Source organism: Desmodus rotundus, chromosome 8, assembly GCF_022682495.2.
Source record: "Desmodus rotundus isolate HL8 chromosome 8, HLdesRot8A.1, whole genome shotgun sequence".
NCBI lineage: Eukaryota > Metazoa > Chordata > Mammalia > Chiroptera > Phyllostomidae > Desmodus > Desmodus rotundus.
In genome coordinates this window covers 105,314,859-105,332,818 of record NC_071394.1, presented here as the reverse complement: position 1 = coordinate 105,332,818, position 17,960 = coordinate 105,314,859, and positions in this window count along the sequence as shown.

The following is a 17,960-nucleotide window of genomic DNA, read 5'->3' as shown; positions in this document are numbered from 1 at the left end:
GTGCCCTGTGACTTCTTGCTTTTCCCAAAACTAACATCACCTTTGAAATGGAAGGAGTTTCAGACCATCAATGAGATTCAGGAAAATGCAATGGGGCAGCTGAAGGCAATTCCAACAAAGGATTTTGCAGAGTGTTTTCCACAGTGGAAGAGATGCTGGGAGAACGGTGTGAGGTCCCAAGGTGCCTACTTTGAAGGGGACTGACACATCCTTGTCCTATGGACAATGTTTCTTGTATCTTTAATAAATGTCTATTTTTCATAATATGTGGCTGGATACTTTCTGGATACACCTTTTTATATATATATTTCTTCTGGAGATTATATATATATATATATATATATATATATATATATATATACACTTGCTAAATCATACAGTGTGTATATTTTCAGATTTAGTACATATTCCCAAAGTAGCTATACCAAACACCAGTGATATATGTGAGTTTGAATGTTTCACATCCTTGCCCACATTTAATATTGTAAGTCTTTTAATTTTAGATATTCTGGTGGGTTTGTAGTGATTTCTCACAGTCGTTTTAATTTGCATATTTGAAACCTAGGACTTAGAGGATGTGTTATCTGTCTCTAAGAAGGACTTGCATTGTTTATGCCAGGCTCTAAGAAATTCTAGCAAACTGGAGTTTTTTAAAATCCAATTTCAGAGACTGAGACGACTTGCGGCGGGCCTGAAATCTCTGCAGCAGCCTGTCTACTTGTAGCCCAGACCTACTACACCACAGTTGTTTGGGTTCTCATCTCATCATGGGCCCTAGACTCTGACTTTTCACCGCATTCTTTTGAGATGGACTAAACTGCTCCTCAGGCTCTCCGCTCACTTGCCCGGGATTATTAAATGCTCCCAGGGCAGCACACTTCTAGATTCCCATTTTCTCCAAGATCTAGGCCAGCTGCTTGACTACTGTGTTCTCTTTCCAGTATCCTCAAGCACATGTTTTAAAACTATGCCTAGTTTTTCTTGGTGTCCTGAATGAATTACTTATTCTTCCATCAGAAGAGGCACAGGGTTCTTTACTTTTTTATTGCTTCTTGTTCCTTCTTCATTTTACCATTATTCTCCCATATGTTTGAATATATGTTATATGCATTATATGCGTTTTCCACTCTTGATCTGCCTGTGCATTGTGTTCAGATGGTTGTATATATTTTATGGTGGTTTTGCTCCTCAGGTCTCTACTGATCTTGACTTGTAATCTTGTTTCCCTCACGGTGATCAGCTGCCCAGTCCGATAATGTGTAAGGGATACAACGAAGGTGTGTTTTTGTCCCTCCTGGTGATTATGAAAGAAGGAATGGGGATGAGCCTCAGGATGGAGAGCCTCAGGTACTCCAGAACTGCTATGCAACAGAGAAATTTCTCTAGTCTGGGATTTTTCTTTAAATTCTTTGGAAAAAAACCCCGGCACTTAAAGAAGATCTTTAGAATGGTCAGCCACCACTCATGAGATCATTGAATGTCCATGAATGGTCACCTGCTTTCCAGCAGGATTTGAAGGAAAATGGGATAAAGAAGAGAACACTCCCGGGCATCTGCTCAGCCTGCATTTGTTTTCAGCAGAATCTCAGCTCAGCGTGGCCCTGATAGTACTCTGGCATTCCTGAGCAGCCAAGCTTTAGCTACTGACTTCTTTCTTCCGGGGCAGAGGCCACCAGTCATCTTCCCTGGGATGTGTGGGAGAGAAGAGTGAACAGAACTTAAAATCTCTTCATTTCCCTTTCTTCCCACCTCGGTATCTGCCTCCCCCACTTCAGATTGCTACTAACTTGTCATTAGTTCACCCCAGCTTTAGTCCCCTCAGGGCTTAGTCATAGTTTTATATCAGTTCCTCCATCTCATTTCTGTGATTTCTCTAGCATTGTGTTTTCAGGGAGGCAGCCAGAAGACAGAGCCGGGTCACTTCCTTGCCAGTATTTCCCTTTCTCGTCCTCCTCTCCTTTCTCCTTTGCTTTTTCAACTCTGGGTTTGATTGTAGTGTCCTTATTTTGCAAATTACTGTGCAAGAAAGCTTTCAAAATTTATTTTCATTTCTATGCTCTTTCCTCTTGGTTTGTTTTGACATGTATTTTTCAAGAATAGCCTTGATCCAATCATTCTAGGTGTGAATCACTCACTTGGATGAGAAACTGAGCTTCTCTTACTCAACTTCTTACTGAGATGCATTGAGGTCCATTGAAGTGGAGCTTCCAAACTTTTTAACCTATAACAGGGGTGGGGAAAGTAGATGTTAAACTACTCTATGTGTAAATTGACAAGTTACACTCAGTGTTGGCTGCGTGGCCAGAAAGCTAAGCAGTGGGTGGATTGACGGAAGATTGCACCCACATAAAAATATCAGGCCGGTGATGGAGAAGGTCTAAAGGAGTCCAAATATGGGCAACATTTCTACCTCCTGGTCTGGGGCTATAGTCTTTGCTGATGGTTCTTTAACAAAGAAAGGATTGGTACTGAAAGAAGACAAGAAGTGAAGAGAACCAAGATGGCGGCGTAGGTAGACACGCTGCACCTCCTCGCACAACCAGAACTGACAGAATATTGAACGGCAAGGAAGTCCGACACCAAGTAGATAAAAAATAAACATTCATCCAGACCGGTAGGAGGGGTGGAGACGGACACTGGGGCAGAGAGGACTCGCGTTGCCGTGGCAGGACCGAGACTGGAGGAGTATGGGATGAACGGGGCAGGCAGTCTGACCACTAGCAGCCCCTGCATCCCCACATTCGCACACAGATAAACCGGACGAAAGGCGGGGAACAAAGCAGACCGCGCAACCCAGTGCTCCAGCTCGGGGGAAATGAAGCCTCAAACCTCTGATTGAAAATGCCCGTGGGGGTTGGGGCGGCAGCAGGAGAGACTCCCAGCCTCACAGGAGAGGTCGTTGGAGAGACCCACAGGGGCCTAGGGTGTGCGCGGCCCGCCCACTCGGGAACCAGCACCAGAGGGGCCCAGTTTGATTGTGGGTAGTGGAGGGAGTGGCGAAATCCGGTGGAGAGTGGAGCAGGCGCCATTGCTCCCTCTCGGCCCCTCCCCCACGTGCAGCGTCACAGCGCAGCGACCAGCGTTACCACGCCCTGGGGAACACCTAAGGCTCTGCCCCTTTAAGTAACAGACGCTCCAAGACAAAAAAAAAAAAAAAAAAATGGCCCAAATGACAGAACACTTCAAAGCTCCAGAAAAAATACAACTAAGCGAGGAAGAGATAGCCAACCTATTGGATGCACAGTTCAAAACACTGGTTATTAAGACGCTCACAGAATTGGTTGAATTTGTTTGAAAACTAGATGAAAAAATGAAGCCTATGCTAAGAGAAACAAAGGAAAATGTACAGGAAACCAATAGTGATGTGAAGGAAACTGGGACTCAAATCAATGGTGTGGACCAGAAGGAAGAAAGAAACACCCAACCAGAAAAGAATGAAGGAAACAAGCACTCGGAAAAATGAGGAGAGGCTTAGGAACCTCCAGGACATCTTGAAACGTTCCAACATCATTTTATAGGGGTGCCAGAAGGAGAAGAGGAAGAACAAAAAATTGAAAACTTATTTGAACAAATAATGGAGAACTTCCCTCATCTGGCAAAGGAAATAGACTTCCAGGAAGTCCAGGAAGCTCAGAGAGTCCCAAAGAAGCTGGACCCAAGGAGGAACACACCAAGGCACATCATAGTTACATTACCCAAGATGAAACAGAAGGAGAGAATCTTAGAAGCAGCAAGAGAAAAGGACACAGTTACCTACAAAGGAGTTCCCATAAGACTGTCAGCTGATTTCTCCAAAGAGACCTTACAGGCAAGAAGGGACTGGCAAGAAGTATTCCAAGTCATGAAAGGCAAGGACCTACATCCAAGATTACTGTATCCAGCAAAGCTATCATTTAGAATGAAAGGGCAGATAAAGTGCTTCTCAGATAAGGTCGAGTTAAAGGAGTTCATCATCACCAAGCCATTATTATATGAAATGTTAAAGGGAGTTACCTAAGAAAAAGAAGATAAAAAATAGGAACAGTAAAAATGACAGCAAACTCACAGTTATAAACAGCCACATGTAAAACCAAAACAAAAGAAAACTAAGCAAACAACTAGAACAGAAACAGAACCACAGAAATGGAGATCACATGGAGGGTTATCAATAGGGGATTGGGAGGGGGAGAGAGGGGGGAAAGGTACAGAGAATAAGTAGCATAAATGATAGGTGGAAAATAGACAGGGGGAGGGTAAGAATAGTGTAGGAAATGTAGAAGCCAAAGAAATTATAAGTATGACCCATGGACATGAACTATAGGGGGGGAATGTGGGAGGGAGGGGGTGGGCAGGATGGAGTTGAGTGAAGGGGCGGAAATGGGACAACTGTAATAGCATAATCAATAAATATATCAAAAAAAAAAGAAGACAAGAAGTTTCAAAAACTGGGGAGATTGTTAACAGAGGGCTCCATGTTTAGTAAGATACTTTAAGATCCATAGTCTCTGTTGCAAGAATTTTCATATGAGTGAGAGAATTAGGGTGCGAGCTCACAGACCTCCTTATTGTGCTCGTGGCGTCCTCTTGATGACTGAGAAGTGGAATGAGACCAGAAAGGAATCTTAGAAGACTACTCCCTATTCTATGGAAGTCTGGGTTTCAGAGTTATCTGTAATTGGGAACATTGGTAAACTGGTTGGATGAGTAGGTGAATTAATAGGAAGGATCAAAGGATCCATGGCAGATTGGCAGATGCAATGGAATGATTTGTGAATGGGTGGCTTTGTGGGTGAGTAGATGGTCGTGAATATCTGGATGAGTGGATGCGTCTGTGTGTGTATGCATACATGGGTGAGTAGCTGGACGTTGGAGCAAATGAATTTACAAATGTGGATAGACGCCGTGTGATGGAAGGATGATGGGTGGAATGTCTGGATCAATGAATGGCTACGTATATGCACGGTGGGGCAAAAGTAGGGTTACAGTTACAGTTTATTTTTGTATTATTATATATTAATTATTGCATTATTCTCCACATAAACAATGATAAACCTGCTCTTTCCCCACTCAGTGTATATGTAAGTTTGCATCATATGTGTGTGAATGGAGTAATGAAGAAGTGGGAGGAGTATGTTTGATGGAGAGGCGGGTGTAACACATGGGTAGATAGGTGGGGAGTGATGGATAATGAGCAAATGTGTGACTGAGTGATATCAGTGGATAATGGGTAGATACAACAGGGTGAGCTTTGAAATTAGGCTTGTAGTTGCATCCTTCTTTGCCCATTAGCTGTGTGACATTGGGTAAAATCTAATAATTTCTCTAACCTTTGGGGAAAAAATAAATATTTAACAAAATAAGTCACAAGTTAGAGAGAAAAGTTTAAGGGGAAATCTTGTTGAAAATAAAAACTTATAAGAATATAAAAGATTCAATTTGATGTAGTCCCATTTGTTTATTTATTTGTTTATTTGTTTCCCTTGCCTGGGGAGATATATCCAATAAAAAATTTCTCTGGGCAATGTTTGAGATTTTGCTGCCTATGTTTTCTACTAGGATTTTTATGGTTTGGGGTCTAACATTGAAGTCTTTGATCCCTTTTGAATTTATTCTCGTGTGTGGTGTAAGAAGGTGGTCTAGTTTCATTTTTCTGCATTTATCTGTCCAATTTGCCCAACACCATTTATTGAATAAACTATCTTTAACCCATTGTGTGAGTTTGCTCCCTCTATCAAATATTAATTGACTATAAAGGTTTGGGTTTATTTCTAGGCTGTCTAGTCTGTTCCATTGATCGATGTGTCTATTTTTATGATGGTACCATGCTGTTTTGACCATTACTATGGCCCTGTAGTATAGTTTGATATTAGGTAGAATGATTCCTCCAACTTTGTTCTTCTTTCCCAGGTTTGCTGTTGCTAGGTGGGGCCTTTTGTGGTTCCACATAGATTTTTGAAATATTTGTTCTAGTTCTGTGAAATACATCACTGGAATCTTGATAGGTATTGCATTGAATCTATAGATTGCTTTGGGTAGTATGGACATTTTACTGATGTTAATTCTTCCTACCCATGAACATGATATGTGCTTCCACTTATTTGTATCTTTTTTCGATTTCTTTCTTCAGTGTCTTATAATTTCCCAACTACAGGTCTTTTAAATTCCTGGTTAGGTTTATTCCTAGGTATTTTATTCTTTTTGAAGCAATTGTGAATGGAATTGTTTTCTTCATTTCCCTGTTATTTTGTTACTGGTATATAAAAATGCAACTGATTTCTGGATATTAATTTTGTATCCTGCTACTTTGCTGAGTTCATTTATCAGTTCTAGCAGTTTCTTGGTGCAATCTTTGGGGTTCTCTATGTACAATATTATGTCATCTGCAAATAAAGACAGTTTTACTTCTTCCTTTCCAATCTGGATGCCTTTTATTTCTTCTTCTTGTCTGATCACTGTGACTAGGACTCCTAGTGCTGTGTTGGATAAGAGAGGTCAAAGAGGACATCCCTCCTGTCTTGTTTCCGATCTTAAGGGGAACACTTGTACTTTTTGCCCATTGAGTGTGATGTTGGCAGTGGGCTTATCATATATGGCCTTTAAAAACTTTTTGCACAACAAAGAAAATCATCAACAAACTAAAAAGACAACCCACAGAATGGGAGAACATATTCGCCAATACATCTTATAAGGCGTTAATATCCAAAATTTATGAAGAACTTACAAACTCAACACCAAACAACAAACAAACCAATTAAAAAATGGGCAAAGGACCTGAATAGACACTGCTCCAAAGAGGACATACAGATGGCCAATAGACATGTAAAGATGCTCAACATCACTAATCATCAGAGAAACACATATTAAAACCACAATGAGATACCATCTCACACTGGTCAGAATGGCTATCATCAGCAAATTAACAAACAGCAAGTGCTGGTAAGAATGTGAAGAAAGGGGGACCCTTTTGCACTGTTGGTGGGAATGCAGATTGGTGCAGCCACTGTGGAAAGCAGTAGGGAGATACCTGAAAAAAGTTAAAAATGCATCTGCCTTTTGACCCAGCAATCCCACTTTTAGGAATATATCCAAAGGATCCAAAACACTAATTCAAAAGAACATAAGCACCTCTATGTTCATTGCAGCATTGTTTACAAATGTGAAGATATGGAAGCAGCCCGAGTGTCCATCAATAGGTGAGTGGATAAAACAACTATGGGACATTTACATAATGGAATTCTACTCAGCCATAAAAAAAGAAAATTGTACCCTTTGCAACAGTATGGTTAGACTTGGAGAACATTATGCTAAGTGAAATAAGCCAACCAGAGAAGGACAAATACCATATGATTTCATTCATATGTGGAATCTAATGAACAAATTGAACTAACAAGCAAAACAGAGACACACTTATAGATGGAGAACAGATGACAGTGGTTGGGGGAGGTTAGGGGGTGGAGGGATGGAGCAAAAAGGAAAAAGGACTCATGGACATGGACAACAGTGGGGTGATTGCTGGGGGAAGGGGCATAAGGGGACTAAATTGTAATGAAAAATACAATAAAGATTAAATTAAAAATGTAAAAAAGAAAAGAAAAAAACTCAAGAGATAAATATTATGAGCTGAGAAGGGTAAAGGTCATATATGAGGTTAAATTTCTGTAAATCAAAATGAAGATTTCGGGAGTGGAGAAGCTATGGTTAAGATTTGGAAATATTCAACTATGAAATAATATTAATACAAAGCATTTTAAAAATTAACAGTTACAAACTAAAATATAACTACTCTGTGTTTAAACATTAATATTGCAGTATGTGAAGATGTGGGAGAGGGAAAAGGAAGGTTCTGGACATGATGTCCTGGACATGAAGTCAGGGACTCAAATGGTAATGCCTAAGTTGACATATAGAGTGTAAAACACATATAATCTCAATGTGTTTTTTTCCTCTGAAATCTCTTTTTGTAATTATGGAAGGACCTTTAAAAATAAACTCTCTTGAGGTGAATAAACATTTATTGGGAATTTCACAATTCTTTCAGGTTCCTTTGGATTTCTTTTTCAGGTTTTAAATACAAATGAAATGAACTACAATAACATTACAAATAATATATATAAAACAATTACATATATATCAAAACACTTCCATATATCTATTTAGCCTTTCTGGAACACACTCATGTAAAGCTTCTAGAATGGTACCCTTCTAACTGCTAATTATTTATGAGCAGTGGCATTTGAAATTTTTAACCTCTGTGAGTGCTTGAATAATTTATAATACATATGCATTCCTTTTTACAAAATTCATACTCGTTTTCCTTCATATAAGACAGAAGATTTTTAAAAATTAATTCCCTGCTTACCCTCATCTTGTCATCCTTACCTTGGGTAGTTTGTTTATAGTGTGCTCTCTAAACGTCCACAGTTTAACGCTAGGCTTGCTGCTAATTCCCTTTGGAATGTAACCCTTAACCTCGAGGCCATAGAAGCTGCAATGCTTGTTTTATTTTGAATGTTTGTTAGAGGGAAAGTGTAGTTAGCAAGATGCTTGTTATAAAACCACGTATATGTGTTCCTTTAGGGTTGCAAACTCTTATTTATGATGGGAAATTAAATTTGCTCACAACCCCTTGGCAAGCGATCCTTGCCTATGTCCCCTCTGACCTTGTTATAATTAACCCGAGAGTGTATGAACTAAGGGGAGTCTTTGGAGAATAAGACATTTAATGGTAGGCTTTTTTCCTTAAAAATATTTATGCAAGAATGTGTAGCATATGCACTTGTGAGTAAAGCATAGAATCTCTTTTATGACAATCGTGGAGTCATGGAGCATGGATTCCCCGGGCTGCCAGGCGTGGAGCTTTATCAGGTGGGATGTGGGGGTCCCAGCAAATCCTCAGCCAGCTCTCGGCTTCGATGGGGCTGATTTTGCTTTATAACCACTAAGTCATCTGTAGGAAGGAAATGCTGCCTACTGGCCAATTGGATCAAGAACCAAGTTTTAGAAACCTGTCTCAAGGAAGTTTTCTTTAAGAATTCAGGGTTCTGGCTGAGAGGAGGTAGGCTAGTTTCCCACGGCTGCTGTAACGAATGGCCGCAACTCCGATCAGAAGTTGTTCTGACCAACAGAGGATAACAGAATTTGTTCTTACCATTCTAGAGGCTAGGAGTCCGAATGAGGATCACAGGGCTGAAATTCTGTGGTGGGCAGAGCAGTGCTCTCTCTGGAGGGTCCCGGGGAGAATCCGTCCCTTGCCTCTTCCAGCTTCTCCTAGCTGGTCCTTGTCCTGTGGCCACGTTCAGTCCCATGTCTGCCTCTGTGGTGCCATTGCCTCCTCCTCTTCTGTGTGTGAGCTGCCTCTGCTTCCCTCTGATAAGGACGCTTGTGATTTTATTTAGGGTCCACATGGATAATCCAGGATAATCTCCCCATTTGAAGATCCTTAATAATATCTGCAAAGTCTTTGCCGTAGAAAGTAACTTTCACATGTTCAGGTGGTTGGGGTGAGGACCTACCATCCCTTAGCTTACCACAGGTTTTAAGATTAAGGAAGAGCCAGAAAAGGCTCTCTCCCCTCACACTGTGTAAATTAAGGGTCCCGTCTGAAAGCTGTGAATGAGTGAATTTACTCTGATCTGAATTGTGAAGCTCGCACCTGCCAGGTTTCCATCCGCATCCCAGCTCAAGGCAGAGGCCCAGGCTCCCCTGGCACCCGCTGGCCTCCCTTCCAGTGGCCTCTCTGCAGCTAAAGGAGCAAAGGAGAAAGCCTCGGGCGGAGGAAATGCCCATGCTGGCTGGTCTGAGTGCTCTTTTGGACGCTGGGTGAGGACAGGAAGGCTGAAGGGGTGTGTTGATCCATAAACGGCCGTCTAGGACTTTCATGCTTCCATCCCCTCCTTGTTTAAATGGGAGTCAGCCTGACCACAGTGTGTATCATTTCCTTTTTCTAACAGTGCACGGGATGTTCGTGTGGAACATAATTCACATTTAAACAATGCAGCCCGCGATGGGTGAGCAAGAACAAAACGGAGGTGCTTGCTGTGTGTGTCGGGATGTAAAGCCCCCTCTCTGGACCTGTGCCTTCCTGCCTTGCACCCCAGAAAAATCCCCCAACCTAAGTCCTGGCAGCGCCGCGTGGGGTGAGATGGCCTCCTGGGCTCTCCATCCGCACCAGAGCCGCGGAGCCGTGCTCCATTGTTTCGGCGTGAATGATGTTCCCCAAGCGCTGGAGGTGGGAGGAGAAAGGAGGTGTGCCTCCAGGGATTCCTGCTCAGCACACGTGAATCATGACCAGAGGGAGGTACGATCCAAATGTGTGGAATAATATTCCAGGGGTATTCAGGTAAACAGCACAGTGATTGGTAGATTCTGGACTCATTGCCTTCACAACAAAAGGCTTGAGAGCGTTTTCATTTTGTTCCCTCCCCTGCTCTCCTGTGTCCCTACAACCTGAGGGGCCAATCTTCGCAGTCTCACGGACAGCTGAGTGAAGGAGTGTGATTTTTAAATGCCAAATGCGAGTAAACATTAAATGAGTTTTTAAAATTCATGGGTAGAAGACTAGACTTTATTTAAAAAAAACCCAAAACTTTGTTCTTGAAATAGGTGACTTGTGAATATAAAATTAAACTACATATTAATGCTTACGCATTCATCTAAGTAATTTGGGGGGGGGAGTAAAAAGCTATTAATTACAACACTTTATGTTCCAGATGAATTTCAAAGAATAAAGATGAAAATGTTATTATAATTTATGGTGAATGTTGAAAATGATAATCCTATTTTTTCTCATGTAATTTTTCCCCCTATCAGTGCAGACTGAGAAAGGAGAGACTAAAAGTAACATCGTTTTTATTTTATTAAGTTAAAAATAATCAGACATTTGACTTGAAGCCATCTCTGTCTAAAATAAGTTACAGGGCAGGTGGTACCTTGCAACATGGTAATAATGGCCCTCATCAAACATTTATAAATGTAAAGGTAAGTTGGTAAAAGTTTTACAATTGGGAATGCTTTCCATTTAAGGGCATGCCAATGCAAAGACCACTTATTTTAAAAGATAGCAACAAGTTACTTAACCATGAGAATTGATTATTACTCAAAAATTACTCAGAACTCCTAATTAAACTTGAGCAGTATCAAATCTTAGGTGCAATTTTACTTTAAGGGTGATTCTGTGTTTTATCCCTGGGGCGATGGTACGGTTATAACAGTGCTGCCTAAATGAGTCCCGTGACATTTTGACACTTCATACTTTGAACTACAACACATGGCACATGAGGCAGACCTGTGCAGCTTGATGCCTTATCATGGAACAACGCACCCACCACAAGTCCATGACGCCGAACACTGCCGCGATCCCAGAAGCCTCCCTCGTGCCCTTCCCAGCTACTAAGCTTTCCTCCCTTCTGAAATATAACCACTTTTCTGATTTATAACAGGGCAGTTTAGTTTGTCTGGTTTGGGAATCTCCGGGTACGTATTCTTTTGTGTTCCAGTTTTTCATTCAACGACATGTTTGTAAGATTCATTCATGATGCTGTGGTTACTATGGTTCATTTAAATTCATTGCTGTCTGTGTCATATGTGAGTGCTCATGGATGCATGTGGCGTTGTTCCCAGGTGGGACTACTATGGATAACGTTGTTATGAAACATCTTCCCATTATTTCTTGGTGCAATGTCTGTCTGCTGGGCATATGCCTAGGAGCGGCATTTCTGGGTCAGATGACATGTATGTGTCAGCTTCATAGAAAATGCCAGTGTTTTCAAAATGATCACGCCAGTTTACACTTCTGCCATCAATGTATGAGAGTTTCTGTTGCTCTGTATTCTTGGTGACACTTAGTATCATCAGTCTTTTTAACTTTAGCCATTCTGGTGGAGATGGAACAGAACCATGTTGTAGTTTTAATTTTCATTCCTTTGATGATTGATGATATTAAGTACATTTTATTATATCTGTTGGCCATTTGAATATCCTCTTTGGTGAAGTATCTTTTCAAGTCTTTTGCCCGTTTCTCTATTGGGTGTATCTTTTTTTTGCTTACATGTGTAGGAGTCTTAGGTACCAATTCAGAATACAAATATTTTGTCTTCTGTGTAAGTTGGAAATCTTTCTCTCTTCTCTGTGGCTTGCTGTTTCTCTGTTGTAATGGTGATTTCGATTAAAAGAAGTATTTAATTTTAATGTAGTTCAATTTGTCAGTCTTTTTTTTATGGTTAGTGCTACTCGCACTCTGCAGTCAGCACTGGCTCCTCACATCTCCCACCTGGCGTTATTCAGCCCTGCCCATCTTCCCCGGTTGTTATTTCTCAAACACAGCCCTTAGCTCCTTCTCCAGGCTCCCAACTCCCACACTGGTCCTTTCCAACACTCACCTGGATTTCTCATGGCTTGACTTAGCTCAACTCGTAAAGGATGTGTATATGTATGAAAATTCAAATACCTACCGGGGCTAAGGAGGTGATCTGGGGACCCTAGCAACCCTAAGAGTGCAGGGACCATCTGAAGGGGTGGCCTCTACTCAGCTCCAGTCCCTTGTTATCAGGTGGGAGTGCTGGCCCCAGGTTTTTCAAGAGAAAATCCATGATTCAAACTCTCCCAGTGTTTGCAGTACATTTAAAAACAATGTCATGTAGGCCAGTTAGAACCCGTGTGCTGGGCCCAGGGACAGACAGTCCGCTTTATAAAAGGTACCTTCTGCTGCAGGGACCTGCCCCAGCGTGCCCATTCTCCAGGCAGCACTCAGCCTGGCTGCCCGGAGCCTGTGGGTGTCTGAGATGCTTCTGCTGCTTGCTGTTCCTGCCCTTGGCTCTTGACCTCCCTCCCTACGTTTGCCAGCCAGACTCCCTTCCTTAAGCATACCCCATTGGCCTTTTAAGCCCAGAAGTCTGGTTGCACCTTGCCTCTGTTAATAGGCTCCCCATTACCCACAGTCAGTAAGTACCCCAGTAACTAAAGGAGGTGTGCATGGTACATCTACCTTCTAGAGCTTATCTCCTCCTACACTTCACTTTGGTCAACTTGTAACTGCGTGCACTACCTACCCTACCTCCTGTCCTTCAGGCGAACATACAATAGGCTTTCTATCTAAGAGTCTTCACTCCTGCAGTCCCCTCTGCCCAGAATACCTTCACTCTAAGGCCCCTGATCAACACACTTGTCCCTCCCTTCCAGTTCAGCTGGAGTTCACCTCCTCTGCCCCTGATCCCTAACTGTTAGGAAACTGGCCTTTATTACCTTGGTGGCACCACCACATGCCCCCGCCTACCCCTGCATTGTGATGCAGGTGTCCACCTGTCTGTCTGCACCTCTGCTTCCTGGCACTACTGCGCCTGTAATTGGTAAGCCCATCGCAACCATACAGTTGCTGTGCCTCCTGTGTCTGTCTTCCCAAATTTAAGTTCCAGGGGGGAAGGGACTCTGTTTCAGTTTGGCCCACCCCACAAGCCTGGTGCCCAGCCCTTGTCCAGTGCCTGAGTCTGTGGCAGGATGGGCACGTGGACACTCGCCAAGATGGACAGTGGCGGGGACACAGACGTAGGTTTCTCGTTGATGACCATTTCTAACTCAGGGCCAGGCCCCAGAAGGTGCTCTGGGGACTAGAGGGAGGAGGGATCGCAGGCTACCTGGCCCCCCTGTAGCAAACGGAGATGACAGCCCACTGCGGCCTGGGTGGCCCTAACCCTGCCCACAACGGGTCAGAAGGCGTGGGAGGAGGCCATGTGTTCCCATGGCCACTCTTGGTGCTTCCTGGCATCTTTTTGTTTACTTTCCTTATTCTTTAACGTGTTTATTGCAGGCTGGTGCTTTGTCGCGGGGCAGGGAGAGAGGAAAATCTTTCAAGATCCTGACCAGCGAGCAGACGCAGGTGGGCCCAAATCCTGAGGTGGCCAGAATAGAAGGATGCGGGAGTGAAATGGGCGCGGAGATGGGGGGGGGCGGGGTGGTAGAAGCCCCGCATGACCGAAGGCGCAGGGCGGGGAAGGTAGGCTGTCCGAGGTTCGGGGCCAGGTAGCCGGGGTGGGGTGGGGTGGGGTGGGAGTGCGGGGGTAACGCAGCGCACGGTCGGACGCAGAGCCCGTCTCCCCGTGTCTCTTCACCCGCGGGCGGGCACCGTGCCTGCTCGGTCTCACTGCGTCATGCATGCCGATGGAGCGGCGCCCCCCGGTGGCCGCCTGCCATTTCGCTTGATCTCTCCGCAGACCTCAGCCGCCTTCACGAGATGAGAGAACAGGAGCCAAGACCCAAGTCAGCTGTACCTCAGGTTCCTGGTCTGTGAAATGACGTGATAACTGCATCTCATAGGGTGACGATTAAAGGCACAAACTTATGGACAGCACTTAGGATAGTGTCTGAGCGCTCAAAGAACGCCTGAGCTATCGAAGGACTGCAGAAGCCCTTCTGGAATCTCCGTGTGTCTGGAGAGGTGGCTGGGGTCCAGTACACTCAGTGTGAAACCTGCCTGGTCCTTTCCCAGTGTAGACCCAAGGAAGGGCTTCTGCCTCATCCTAATCTCCCAGGCTGTGAGGTGTACGGAGGACCAACTTTTAAACAAGTGTTGGTACCCAGCTGGGAATTCCAAGGTCACGTTTATGTATTTGGTATCCGTGAACGGGGATGCCTGGTGTATGGTACATTGATGGAGCACAGAGCCAAGAGATGGGAGTTAGCAACACATTGGGGGCCTGGACTGATGTCCCTTTAAATTAGCTGCCCCATCCTGTCTGAGACTGAGCCTTCTGACTTCCAGCTCCAAGCCTGGGTTCCAGCACCCAGATAGGGAGAGAGAGGAGGTGGGAGCAAGAGGAGGGGACAGAGCAGCTTCCACCCCACCCTGGGTTGGGATAACCTTGGAGAGCTGGCCAAGAGGGGGGCTGCAGATGGTAGGTTCAAGCATGTGAGGTGGGGGCTCCCTGTGCTCCTCAAGGTTATAGCACCGCCCACTCAGGAGTCCCTCCCAGCATAAGCTCCTGCAGGGAACCCTGAGCTAGGAGTGCCTGCCTGGGATTCCTCAGTTGGGCACTGAGGCCCTTCTCCTAGTCCATGAGTGGGAAGAGGTAGCCATGGGTACTGACTGGGGAGCAGGACCAGGCTTGCCCCACGATTCCTGGCCTGGTGTAAGCCAACCCTCAAGACCCTGCAGGAGCCTCCGAGGCTGGACCTGACTGCCTTGCCAGGCCTTACCTCTGCTCTCCTTCGTGGTCCCTGTGTCCAGTGAATACTCGGATCTTGCACAGTTTTCCTGCTGCCTTATCTTTGCCTGGAATGTCTTCTCCTGCATCTCGGAGTCTCTTGAAATCCAGTCCATCCCTCAAGACCAACCAGGTTGAAGCCCCGTCTCTGATGTCTCAACCGAATGACCTTAGAAGCACTTGTACTTGGCCCTCTGCTAAGGTCTCATTCTTGTTCCTAATTGTACGCCCCTGAAGGATAGGGAGCCTGTGTGTCATCTTTTGTCTTGTACACATCGGGTACAAAATGAACAAATGGAGGCACAAATGACAAAGGAAGGGGCCTCGCTCTCGCCATTTACAAACAAGACTGGTCACACTGGCCTTGCAGGGACGGTGGAAGCTCTGGGTGAGATCCCTCCAACTGTGGGACAGTTCATCCCCTCCTCCTTCTCGGAAACCTTGCTTCAGGCCCCTTCGGCTCCTCAGCCTCCCAGATCCTTTGGCTCTTGATCCCAACAAATCTCTCCCATCTCAAGAGAACATTTCCCTGACCCTGCATCTCTCTTACCCACCACCCCATCTCTGCCTCCTCCAAGGGAGCCTTCTCCCCACCTCCCCATCCCTCTGCAAACTGCTTATGGACTTGACCTTGTTGGGAAATCTTCCCACCATTGAGGCTGCCTCCTTTGGGAAACTTCTGACTGTACCTTCTCCCCCAAAAGCCCGACAAAGCTGATCCCCAGTGAGCAACTGTGTCTGCCCAGGTTCACCCCAGTGCCAGAGGGTTCTAGTGCTCACCCATAACTGATGTTTGTCTCCTCTGAGCTTATAGGAGGATCATCCTTCCTCATCCCCACGGCAAATATGAAGGGACATGCAATTAGTTCTGGCCAATGGTCTGGGAGCAGAGATGAAGCATGTTACTTTTGGGCCAAACATCTCCTTCCCAGTGAACGATCCTCAAAGACTCCCAGCCCCTGCCTTACCGATCGTGGTGGCTTGTGAAGGAATGGAGGAAACTCAGGACCCAAACAGTCCAGACTACTGAGTCACCACCTGGAGGCCACTGCCCCGGAGGCTCACCTGGACCCGCGGTGGACTTTACGTGAGCAAATATGAATTCCTGTTGTGTCATGTGGCAGACTAGTGAGCTGCGTTACCGCAGGCTGGCCGAGCCTGTCTGACTTACAGGAGCTGGCTCAGTGAATGGGCTCTGTGAACTGTAAAGATCTGTGCACGTTTTAGTCATTGTTTTCAAGGTGCAGCAGATGCCTGGGGGGCAAGGACTTCAGCAGAGTAGGGTGACCCCTGTGTAGTGTGGCCACGTTGCAGGAGTGAGGGTGGGGGTGGTGGGAAGAGTGGATGAATGGGCAGGGTATGTCCTAAGGGAAGAATGTGCTCTCACTCAGGATTCGCCAAGGGCTTGCCCGGGACCTGTTTACATATTTAATCTCTGAGGACAGGTTATAATGACTCTGGTGCTATTAGTAGGAGGTAGACATTTCTCCTAGGTATTTAATTCCTGTTGGTGTAAAAGATAGGAGTTCTCTCTTAGATTCACACAATTTCTCTCCCTCTCCCTCTCTCTCTCTCTCTGTGCCCCTACCAATCTCTTCGGGAATCTGTAATACAATATTTTCATATCAATTTGATCCCCACTGGATTCAGCCCCAGCTTAACTGTATCTATCCATCTTTGAGACTGGTTGGGAAAAAAATCACAATACAGCTTTGTTTCCTCAGCAAGAATCTGCTAGCCCGTCACCAGGAGGGGAGGGGGGTAGGGGGAGGGTGTTCCCTTGAAGGTTAGCCTGTGTGCAGCTCACTCAGAGCCTTTTCTCCTGATAGCTCCCCGCCCCCCACCCCGTTGTCCATTTTCTCTGAAACTGACCTTTAAGGCATGGTGCTCCAGGGCTACAGTGGCCCTGGTTAGTGAGCAGTCGTAATGACCTGGCTACTTGAAGAAGTAAGGAGGAGGGTAAATGAAATATTACCCTCTTCTCCCCACCTCCATTACCTACCATCACATGGCCCTCAGTAGATTTCCCCCAACTCCCTCCCCGCCTCCCCGCCATGGGCCGGGAACTCCGGTGGGAACAGAGGGGTCTCCCCACAGGTTCAGAATGACTTCCGTGGGGGACACTGAGCTGGTGCTGGAGCTGGACCAGACAGAGATTAGGCAGCCTGGTTAGAGTTCAAGTCTGACCTATTATTATTTGCACGAACTTGGCCACAGTGGTTACTTCCTTGATTTCAGATTCCTTGTCTTCAAATGGGCTCTTAAGGTCAATCTGGTCTCCATTGTGGGGCTATGGTGAGGATCACTCCGGAGGGGTTTGAGCCAAAGAATAATTTATGGAGCTATGGCATTTGTTTCCCACTGAGTTTTCCTCTCTTATGCCAAGAATGTTCAAGGAAGGATGGGATAAAAAGGTTTCTGCAGACCATTCCTTTCCTGGCTTTTTCGCTCATCCCTGAGGGACTGGGAGAGGAATGGAGCAGAGGGGTGGGCTTCCTGGGATAGGCCAGGAAGGGCGGCATAGGTGGTGCGTACACTGGGAGGGGGTTCTAGCCCTGGGCTCTGGCCTTTGCAGTGTCTCCAGGCTCAGGGGAGAAGCAGGGGAGAGGCCTCAGACTGGGGAAGAAGCAAAACCCGAGAGTGGCAGGACCCAGTGGCCCTTGGACAACTCTGGGAGCCAGCTCCCGGGAAGGTTGATGTCGACTTTCCAGCCAGCCAGCAGGACGAGGGCTGGAAGTGAGACATAACTGATTTAAAGAAGTAGCCGTGACACATTTGGCACTCTCA